Source organism: Pteropus vampyrus, unplaced genomic scaffold (assembly GCF_000151845.1).
Source record: "Pteropus vampyrus isolate Shadow unplaced genomic scaffold, Pvam_2.0 Scaffold137, whole genome shotgun sequence".
Lineage (NCBI taxonomy): Eukaryota > Metazoa > Chordata > Mammalia > Chiroptera > Pteropodidae > Pteropus > Pteropus vampyrus.
Window position 1 is genome coordinate 3819498 of NW_011888918.1, and position 8700 is coordinate 3828197.

Below are 8700 nucleotides of genomic sequence, written 5' to 3' on the forward strand. Positions count from 1 at the left end.
TACCATTGTTATTATATTTTTATATACTTAGTCATCATTAATTTCAACAATTGCACCTTCTAATCTAGCTTCTAATTGGATGTCATATGCAGTAAGGTTATGAGGATTGCAAAAGGAAAACAGGGGTTTCTCCAGGGTGAAAATATAGCCTTGGAAATTAGGAAGCAATACCATTAAAGTAAAGGAATAGAGTAAGATCTTGTAGAACCAGACTCAATCCTCTTCAGTTACGCTAAATGCAAATAAAAGGCTCTGGAAATAAAAACATTACAAGTTACGGTGGAAGCACTGGCTTTATCACTCTCTTACTCTCAGTTGTTTCTGTGCTGACCCACATTTCTGTTTTGCCACTTTACGGTCTGGCAGAAGTTCCACCATTTTGAAGTTAAATTGCTTGTGAAAGACTCCATTCTAAATACTGAGTGATTCTGCAGCAACAGGAAGAGAGCCAGTGCTTCCCCTAATTTCCTTCCTGCCACTGCCTCAAATCCAGCTAAAATAACTTTTCCCAGGGAGTGGATTAGTTGGGAAAAGATGTTTTCATTGAAGCAGGGTAGTTCTGATCCCAGCTGGCTCCATCTCAGAACCACTTGTTTGAATATTCAGCCCATGATGGGCTTTGTGGAATGTTAATTATTGAAGGAATGCAATATAGAGATTTTCACTTGACAACTGCTAATTTGAGTTCACAAAGCCTCTTGTTTCCTTATTAAGATACAGGCAGTAGAATGTATAGAAAATTCAAGGCTAACTGGGTGTACTGCTTTGGCTGGAACCACACCTGTGTATTGCCTCCTAGTATGTCAACTCCTGCTTTTCTACAAACAATAGTTAGGCAATCACCTATTGACATTTCATTAGTCTTATTCCAAGCATTAAGTTCACCCTTGCCATAACTTCCATAGGGTCAAGCAATGGGAGAAGGGTAATAGAATGGGGGGAAGGAGTGAGGGGTTAAGAGGGCATTCTTCAGTCTCTCTTGCTCCAGGATACCAATGGGCTGCAGAAATGAAGGATCAGTAAGCTCTGGAAGTATTTTATTTAGATTGCTACCCTGTCTTCTCCACATCCCTCCTTTCTAAAATATTAAGAATTCAGTCCTTGTTACATGGGGGTGACAACCCAGGTAAGAAAGATCGATTTTTAGTATGGCTGATTTAAGTGTGTGCTCGAAGACAGAGTCACAAAAACAATCAGCTATGCTAAAGAGGGTAGAATTGTACTGCTCACAGGAGTGTACTTTAAGATTATGGAATAATGTTCCTGTTATGAGGTATGGCTCAAACTGTCCTGTCTCTACCACAAAGACTTATGCTTAGGATAAAATATAATTTTAAAATCCGGGAGCATCTTAGAAGGAAATTGCTTGATAAACACCAGGTGTTTTAATATGCTTAATTCAATTATTGTGAAGCAACTTGAGAAAGTATCAGGATGTCGATCTACTCTGAAGTCATGTAGGTGGTATTGAAGGCACGTACCAGGAGATACAAAGAATGTCTCAACTGCCATTTAGATCATATATTTTTTCTGATTATAAAAAAATAACACCTGCTTATAGTGGGGAGAGGGGAATACAGAAATGTGCAAGATTATAGCAAAAATAAAATCACCTATATTCCCATCATCCAGAAAAATGTTTCCTTTTTATCTTTTTAAAAAATGAATATATACATAATACATATGACTCAAAATTAGTTCCATATTGCATATATAGTATTTTTGAACTTTTCATTTGGAAATAGTTTCAAACTTACAACAGTTGCAAGAATGAAAATAGCACAAGGAATATCTGTATATCCTTTACCCAGATATGGTTTATAGTTAACATTTTACACTATCTGCTTTATCATTTGTTCAATCTACCTACCTATCTGAGGATTGCAAAAGGAAAACAGGGGTTTTCATCTATCTACTATCTATCATCATCTGTCTATAATTTAAGGGTGAGTTACATATATCACAGTGTGTATTTCTTAGGAATAAAGATTTTTGTCTAATATAACCACAGTTGTCTGCTTTATAAATTCATAAATTTACATTTATTTAAAAATTTTATTTAATCCACCATCCATATCCCCATGTTATCATTGGAGCCAAAAAAATGTCCTTCATAGCATTTTCCCCCTCCAGCACAGGATCCAGTCTAGGTTCAAATCTCTTAAGCTTCTTTTATTCTGGGACATTTTCATAGCCTTTATCTTTTCTGATATTGACATTTTGAAGGATGCAGTGCCTCTCACCCATGCTAACACATGCCTTTATTCTTGTAATTGAATACTCCCCATTTTGTATTTGTCTGGTGTTTCTCTGAGTAGACTGAGGTTATGCATTCTCTGTTGGGACATCTCATAGTTCTGATTCTAGACATTTTACTCAGCTTTGGATGGTGTTACTGGAAAGATGAGTAGTCATCCAGGAAATGACTTGCCGTGGAGTATTACTGCTCAGCTAATGAACAGTCTGATTAAAAGGGGTTTATTGAAACAACCAATTTGAATACGTAAGGCAAATATTTTATTAGAGTTCTTAGTACTTAATTTGGGGTTTTGATGACTAAACTTTTTAATCTTGTTTTTGAGCATTGCTAATGGGAGTGTAACCATTACCCAGTGGCAAGACATAGTTCCGAGGGACATTCTAAAGTACTTCCTTCCTACAAGTCGCCACAAATTCGTTTCCTTTTGCTTTTAGCTAATTTAAGAAGCCATGAGGTGATGAGTGGGTGTGTGCAGCAGTAGCTCGACAGGAAGGAGGTCTCGGTTTGCTCTGCCTTTCTGGGATGGAATCTATGAAGGGCTCTGATAAGTATTTCTTAACGAGACTTGAAAGCATTGTTTTCTCTTGTTGCCATATCCCTAGTGTGCACGGAAAGGAACTGAGAAATTCCTCCTTGGCCTCATAGTTGCATTCTAAACCGGGAATGGGTCTGTAAAGTAGTGCAGAAGAACGGGCCCAAAGTGACTAACGCATACCCCTGGCGAGCTCCCCGCGCCCGCCAGGGGGCAGCAAAGATGAGGGTGCCGCACAAACAGACGGAGCGGTTGGGTATTCAAAGCAGAGGGAGCGAACAGCCTCTGTATTTAGAGGTCAGCAAAGCGTTTCCAGCGTGCTTTACGCCTTTCGACAGATTGCTTTGCGGATCTTCTCCCCTTCCGATTTGACTTACGTCTCCTCTTCCTACCCTTCCCGCCTCCACCCCGGGTTCGCTCTCGATTTGGACCTTCTTCCCAGGGTCCCCTTGCGCTTCCTTCCCAGTCGCCTCTGCGCGGCTCTCTCTGAAGTCCCCTTCCGCGTGTATTTATCTTAGACGGAGCTCCCTGCGTGCACCGCGCGCTGTCGGAGGCGCGTAAGTGAGGAGGGAGGATGGCCTAGTAGGGTGGTTCTGGCGGGGCGCTGTGGAGCTGGGGCTGCTCAGATTCCGAGTAGAGCCTCGAGGTGGTGGTTCAGTTTGTCCTGCGGTCCCAACATAGTGAACTTGAGTGCAGAGGCCTGTACTAAGTTCAGGGCTTCTAGAGAATTTGGTTAGGAGGGACAGGGTTACCCGAAACCTGCACCAACACACGTAGCACTCACGCCAGGACCCCACCACAGGATAAAGGCAGCGTATTGTTAACTGTGGCAGCCCCCTGAGCGGGCGCGAGATTGCTAAATGCTGCTTGACAGGAGTGAAGGGTGCTGAAGTTTCTGTCAGTAGCTGAACAGCGTTGGAAGGAGTGGCTGCGTCTGGGAAGGAATTACCCATTTAAAAGGAATTTGACACCCGTACTCAGCCTTTCTAGACTTGTTTTTTAAAAAATTCATCTATGATTAAGTTTATCCTTTTAAAGTGAACAATTCTAAGCAGTGTCAGGGCCTGGTTAGTACTTGGATGGGAGACCACTTAGGAATACCAGGTGCTGCAGGCGTTAAAAATAAAGGGAATAATTCAGTGGTTTTAGTATAGTCACAAGGTGGTGTAACCATTATCTAATTCCAGGATATTTTTGTCACCCCCTAAAAGAAACCCTGAACTCATTAGCAAGCAGTTCTCATTTCCTCCTGTCCCTAAACCCACAAATCTACCTTTTGTCTTAATGAATTTGCCAATTCTAGATATTTCACATAAGTGGAATTATACAGTATTTCCTTTGTGTCCATCATACTTCACTTGGCATAATGTTTTCAATGGTCATCCATCTGTAGCATGTGTCAGTACTTCACTCCTTTTGATGGCTGAATAATAATATTCAGTTGTAGGGATATACCACATTAGTTGATGGGAATTTTTTTTTTTTTTTTTTCTAATGTTTGGCTTTGTAGACCTTTTAAGGTCTATTCCTCCACAGAACTCTGACTGAGGTACAAACATTTTAAAGCTAAATTCTCAAAGGCCAGCATTTAACTCTGAGATTGGGTCAGTTATTTCAGTGACTTTAGGTCTGGTGTTTTTAGGGAAGTTTATTATTATCTCAATTTATTACTTATCAGATCATTAATTGTACTGGTAACAAGCAGAGAAATGTTTATGTGCAGTTCTTATCAGAAGCTACTGTGAAATGTATGCCATGACCTGTTGTAATGAGAACTGGGTGTAGTTGGAAGTGAGCGTATGAAAATGTAATTGAGATAGCTGTAGGAGAGCTAAAAAAAAAAACCCTTACAGCTGATCCTTTTATTTGCTGAGTCTGTATTTGTTAACTTACCTACTCTCTAAAAAAAGAAAAAAAACCTTGATATCCAGTCCTGCTGTTCTTGATACAATCAGAACCTCATCCATCACTGAGTCCTGTCAATTCTGCCTCCTGTAATACATACCCGGAATCTAGCTTTCTCTACATTTTCATGATCTTAGTTGAACTGTTATTATTTTCTTCCTGGGTTGTTGTAATATAGTCTCCTAACTGATCTCTTCCTTAATTATTCACTGTTGACAAAAAGCTTTCTGAGGCATAAGTAAAATTTTATTATTCTCAGCTTAAAATTTCCATTGCTCCCCATGGTTTGCAAACTGAAGTTCTAAGCTTTTAAAGGTGGCTTCTATTACCCTTCGTGATTATGCCCTCTCCTGTCTTTAATAAAGATGAGAAGGTCAGACAAAAGAAAAATTTCCTTATATAACAAGCCTCATTCTCTCTTACTCCTTCTTTATTTCTTCTTCTACATATAATTAGAAGTGCTTTCATGTAATAAGGAAATGGATAAGAATAAAAATGTTTCCCAATCTTGTTTACCTTCTTAATATCTCTCGAATTCATCCATTTCTTGCTCACAGCCACTACCCTAGTTCAAGTTCTTTCCTCTTACCCTGTACGAGTCTTTTTTGGTCATATGTTTTCATTTCTCGGTAAAAATACTTATCAGAAGAATTCTTGGGTCACATGGCAAATGCATATTTAATTTCTCAAGAAATTACCAGGTTCATTTCTAAAATTATAAAACTATAAAACTTCTAGAAGAAAACATAGACTATCTTCATAACCTGGGTGTGTACAAAAGTTTTCTTAGATAAGACTCAAAGCAATAACCACTTAAAAGATAAATGGGATTACATCAAAATTTAAAACTTTTTATCAGGGACAACTCTAAGAAAGTGACTAGGCAAGCACTGCCATCTAGCTGACGCAAGGCTGATACCCAAGATATATAAAGAACCTTTAGGGTTCAAGGCTTGGGACTAATGAGCTATGGCTTGCAGCTCTACCTTCTGGACCTATGGCTCCATCTTTAAGTTATTCTTCCCTTTTTCATAAAAGATAGCGTGTGTTTACAGCCGAGCATTTAATCACCCCGTTTTCTGCCAACAGTGATCTAATTGTTTCACATCCTTGCCAGCCTTCTGTGTGGTCAGTCTTTATTTTTAGCTGTTCTGGTGGGTGTAGAGGGGCATGTCATTGTGGTTTTAATTATACTTCTTGATTATAATGATGTTGAGCACTTTTTCCTGTACTTATTGACATTTGTATATCCTTTATGAAATACCTGTTCAAATCTTTCGCTTATTTTAAGTTGGATTGTCTTTTCATTATTGAGTTGTAGGAGTTCTTTATATGTCCCTCTTATATCCTGGATATCAGTCCTTTGTGGTTGCCTATTCATTTTCATAGAGTTGTACTTGACAAGCAGTTTTACATTTTGATGTAGTCATGCTTATCATTCTTATAGTTATTGCTTTATGAGTACTGTCTAAGAAATGGCCACCTCCAGATTGTGAAGATATACTTCTATATTTTCTTCTAAATAGTTTATAGTTTTAGGTTTTATAGTTAGGCCTGTGATCCACTCTAGTTTTTGTGAATAGTGTGAAAAATATTTTGTGAAAAATATTAATGTTTCCCCTTATAGATATCCATTTGTTCCAGAATCATTTGTTGAAAATGCCATTGTGTTGCATATGTACCTTTATTGAAATTCAGATGACCATATAAATGGCAGTTGATTTCTGGACTCTATTCTCTATTCCATTGATCAATCCTTATGTCTGTACCACTATTGTAATTACTGTAGCTTTGTAGTAAGTCTTGAAGTTACGTAGTGTAGGTCAACAAATTTGTTGTTGTTTTTCAAGTTTGGTTTAGATAATTTAGATCCTTTGCATTTTCCATATAAATGTTAGAATCATCAGTTTCTACAAAAACAGCGGTAGGCTTCTGATTGGGATGGCATTGAATCTTTAGGTCAATTTTGGAAGGATTAATAACAGTATTGAGTATTCAAACTTAGGAACATGGTATACCTCTCTTTTTATTGAAATCTTCTTTAATTTTAGTTCTGTTTTGTTTTCAGTGCAGCAGTCTTACACATCTTTTGTTAAATTTTCTCCTAAGTATGTTTTTTTAAAACTCTCTTGTAAGATGGAGCCATCATTTGTATTGTTACTTTGTACATAATGTTCCATTTTTTTCTGATGGCTTTTAAGATTTTCTCTTTATTTTTTGTTTTTTTAGCAATTTGCCTATTATGTGTTTAGTTGTGATTTTCTTTGTATTTATTCTGCTCTGAGTTTGCTGAACTTCTTAAATATATACATTTATGTCTATCATCCAATTTTGGGAAAATTTGAACCATTATTAAAAATAATTTTTTTGCCCATTCTCATTAATCTCTTCTTTTGGAACCTCAATTATATGCAAATTAGCCATTTTGATATTAACTCATTGAACCCTGATACACTTTTATTATTTTCAATGTTTTCCATTTTTTTATAGCTTTATTGAAATATAATAAACAATTTGTTGCTTATATTTGCAGTGTATAATTCAGTGAGTTTCAGTTATAGTGTGCATATAATAATATATTAGTTTCAGTTGTATGGCATAGTGATTAAAGATCTATATAACTCACAAAAATCCTACTAAATCACCACCCCTCTGCCCTCTATTTTTTATATTATTGATAATATTCCTATACTTTATATCTCCATGACTATTTTGTACCTATCCATGTGTACTTCTTAATCTCTTTGTCCTTTTTCACTGACTCCCCACCGAACCCCCTTCCCATCTCGTAGCCCTCAAAATATTCTTTGTATCTATGAGTTTGTCTCTGTTTTTGTTGTTGTTGTTTATTCTTTAGATTCCACATGTATGTGAAATCATGTGGCATTTATCTTTATCTGACTTACTCCATTTAGCATAATACCCTCTAGGTCTATCATGAAATATCTTTTTTCATCCTCTTTTAGTCCGTGTGTGTCTTTTAATCTGAAGTGAGTCTCTTGTAGGCAGCATATGTATGGGTCTTGTTTTCTTATTTGTTCAGCCACCCTATCTTTTGGTTGGAGCACTTAATTCTTTATCATTTGAGATACTTGTTGATAGATATGTAGTTATTGCCATTCTTTATTAATGTTTTTGATATATGTTTTTTCTTCTTAAAGAAGTCCCTCCAACATTTCCTGTAATACTGGCTTGCTGTTGATAAATTCCTTTAGCTTATTTTTGTCTGGGAAGCTCTTTATCTGTCCTTCAACTCTAAATCATAGTTTTACTGGATAAAGTAATCTTGTTTGTAGGTCCTGAGTTTTCATCACTTTGAATATTTTATGCCAAGTCCTTCTGTCCTGCAAAGTTTCTGTCGAGAAATCAGCTGCCAGTCTTATGGGAGCTCCCTTGTAGGTAACTAGCTGCTTTTCTCTTGCTGCTTTTAAGATTCTTTCTGTATTTAACCTTTGGCATTTTAATTATGATGTGCCTTGCTGTGGGCCTCTCTGGGTTCATCTTGTTCGGGACTCTCCGAATTTCCTGGGATTGTATGTCTGTTTCCTTCACTAGGTTAGGGAAATTTTCCATCATTATTTCTTCTAATTGGTTTTGAACTTCTTGCTCTCTCCTCCTTTTGGTACTCCATATTCATATAATGTGGGCGCTGTTACATTTGATGTTGTCCCATATGCTCCTTAAGTTATCTTTATTATTTTGGATTCTTTTTTCTTGCTGCTGTTTTGATTGAGCATCTTCTGCAACCCCATCCTCTATATCGGTGATTTGATCCTCTGCTTCCTTCATGCTATTGATTCCTCTAATATACTCTTCATCTCAGCTATTGTATTCTTCCTTTTTGACTGGTTCTCTTTTATAATTTCCATCTCCATTTTTATGTTTTTTATCTTTTTGTTAAAGTTCTCACTGAGTTCATCTACTTTTTCCCTAAGTTCCTTGAGCAACCTTATAACCATTGTTTTGAACTCTGCATCTGGTAGTTTGCTTGACTCCATTTTTT

At 37.1% G+C, this 8700-nt stretch overlaps 1 protein-coding gene across 6 annotated transcripts in view; it reads left to right on the plus strand.

The window, feature by feature from the left end:
- Positions 1-3150: 3150 nt before the first annotated feature.
- RAD52 (RAD52 homolog, DNA repair protein) overlaps positions 3151-8700 on the plus strand; it is a 31487-nt gene continuing 25937 nt past the window's right edge. The window contains exon 1 of one of the 6 annotated variants that reach the window (XM_023535122.1): positions 3151-3349. The gene's annotated coding sequence lies outside the window, so the exon portion shown is untranslated. The remainder of the gene's footprint in view (positions 3350-8700) is intronic. The other 5 variants (XM_011367821.2, XM_023535120.1, XM_011367819.2 and 2 more) reach the window with 5 other exon arrangements.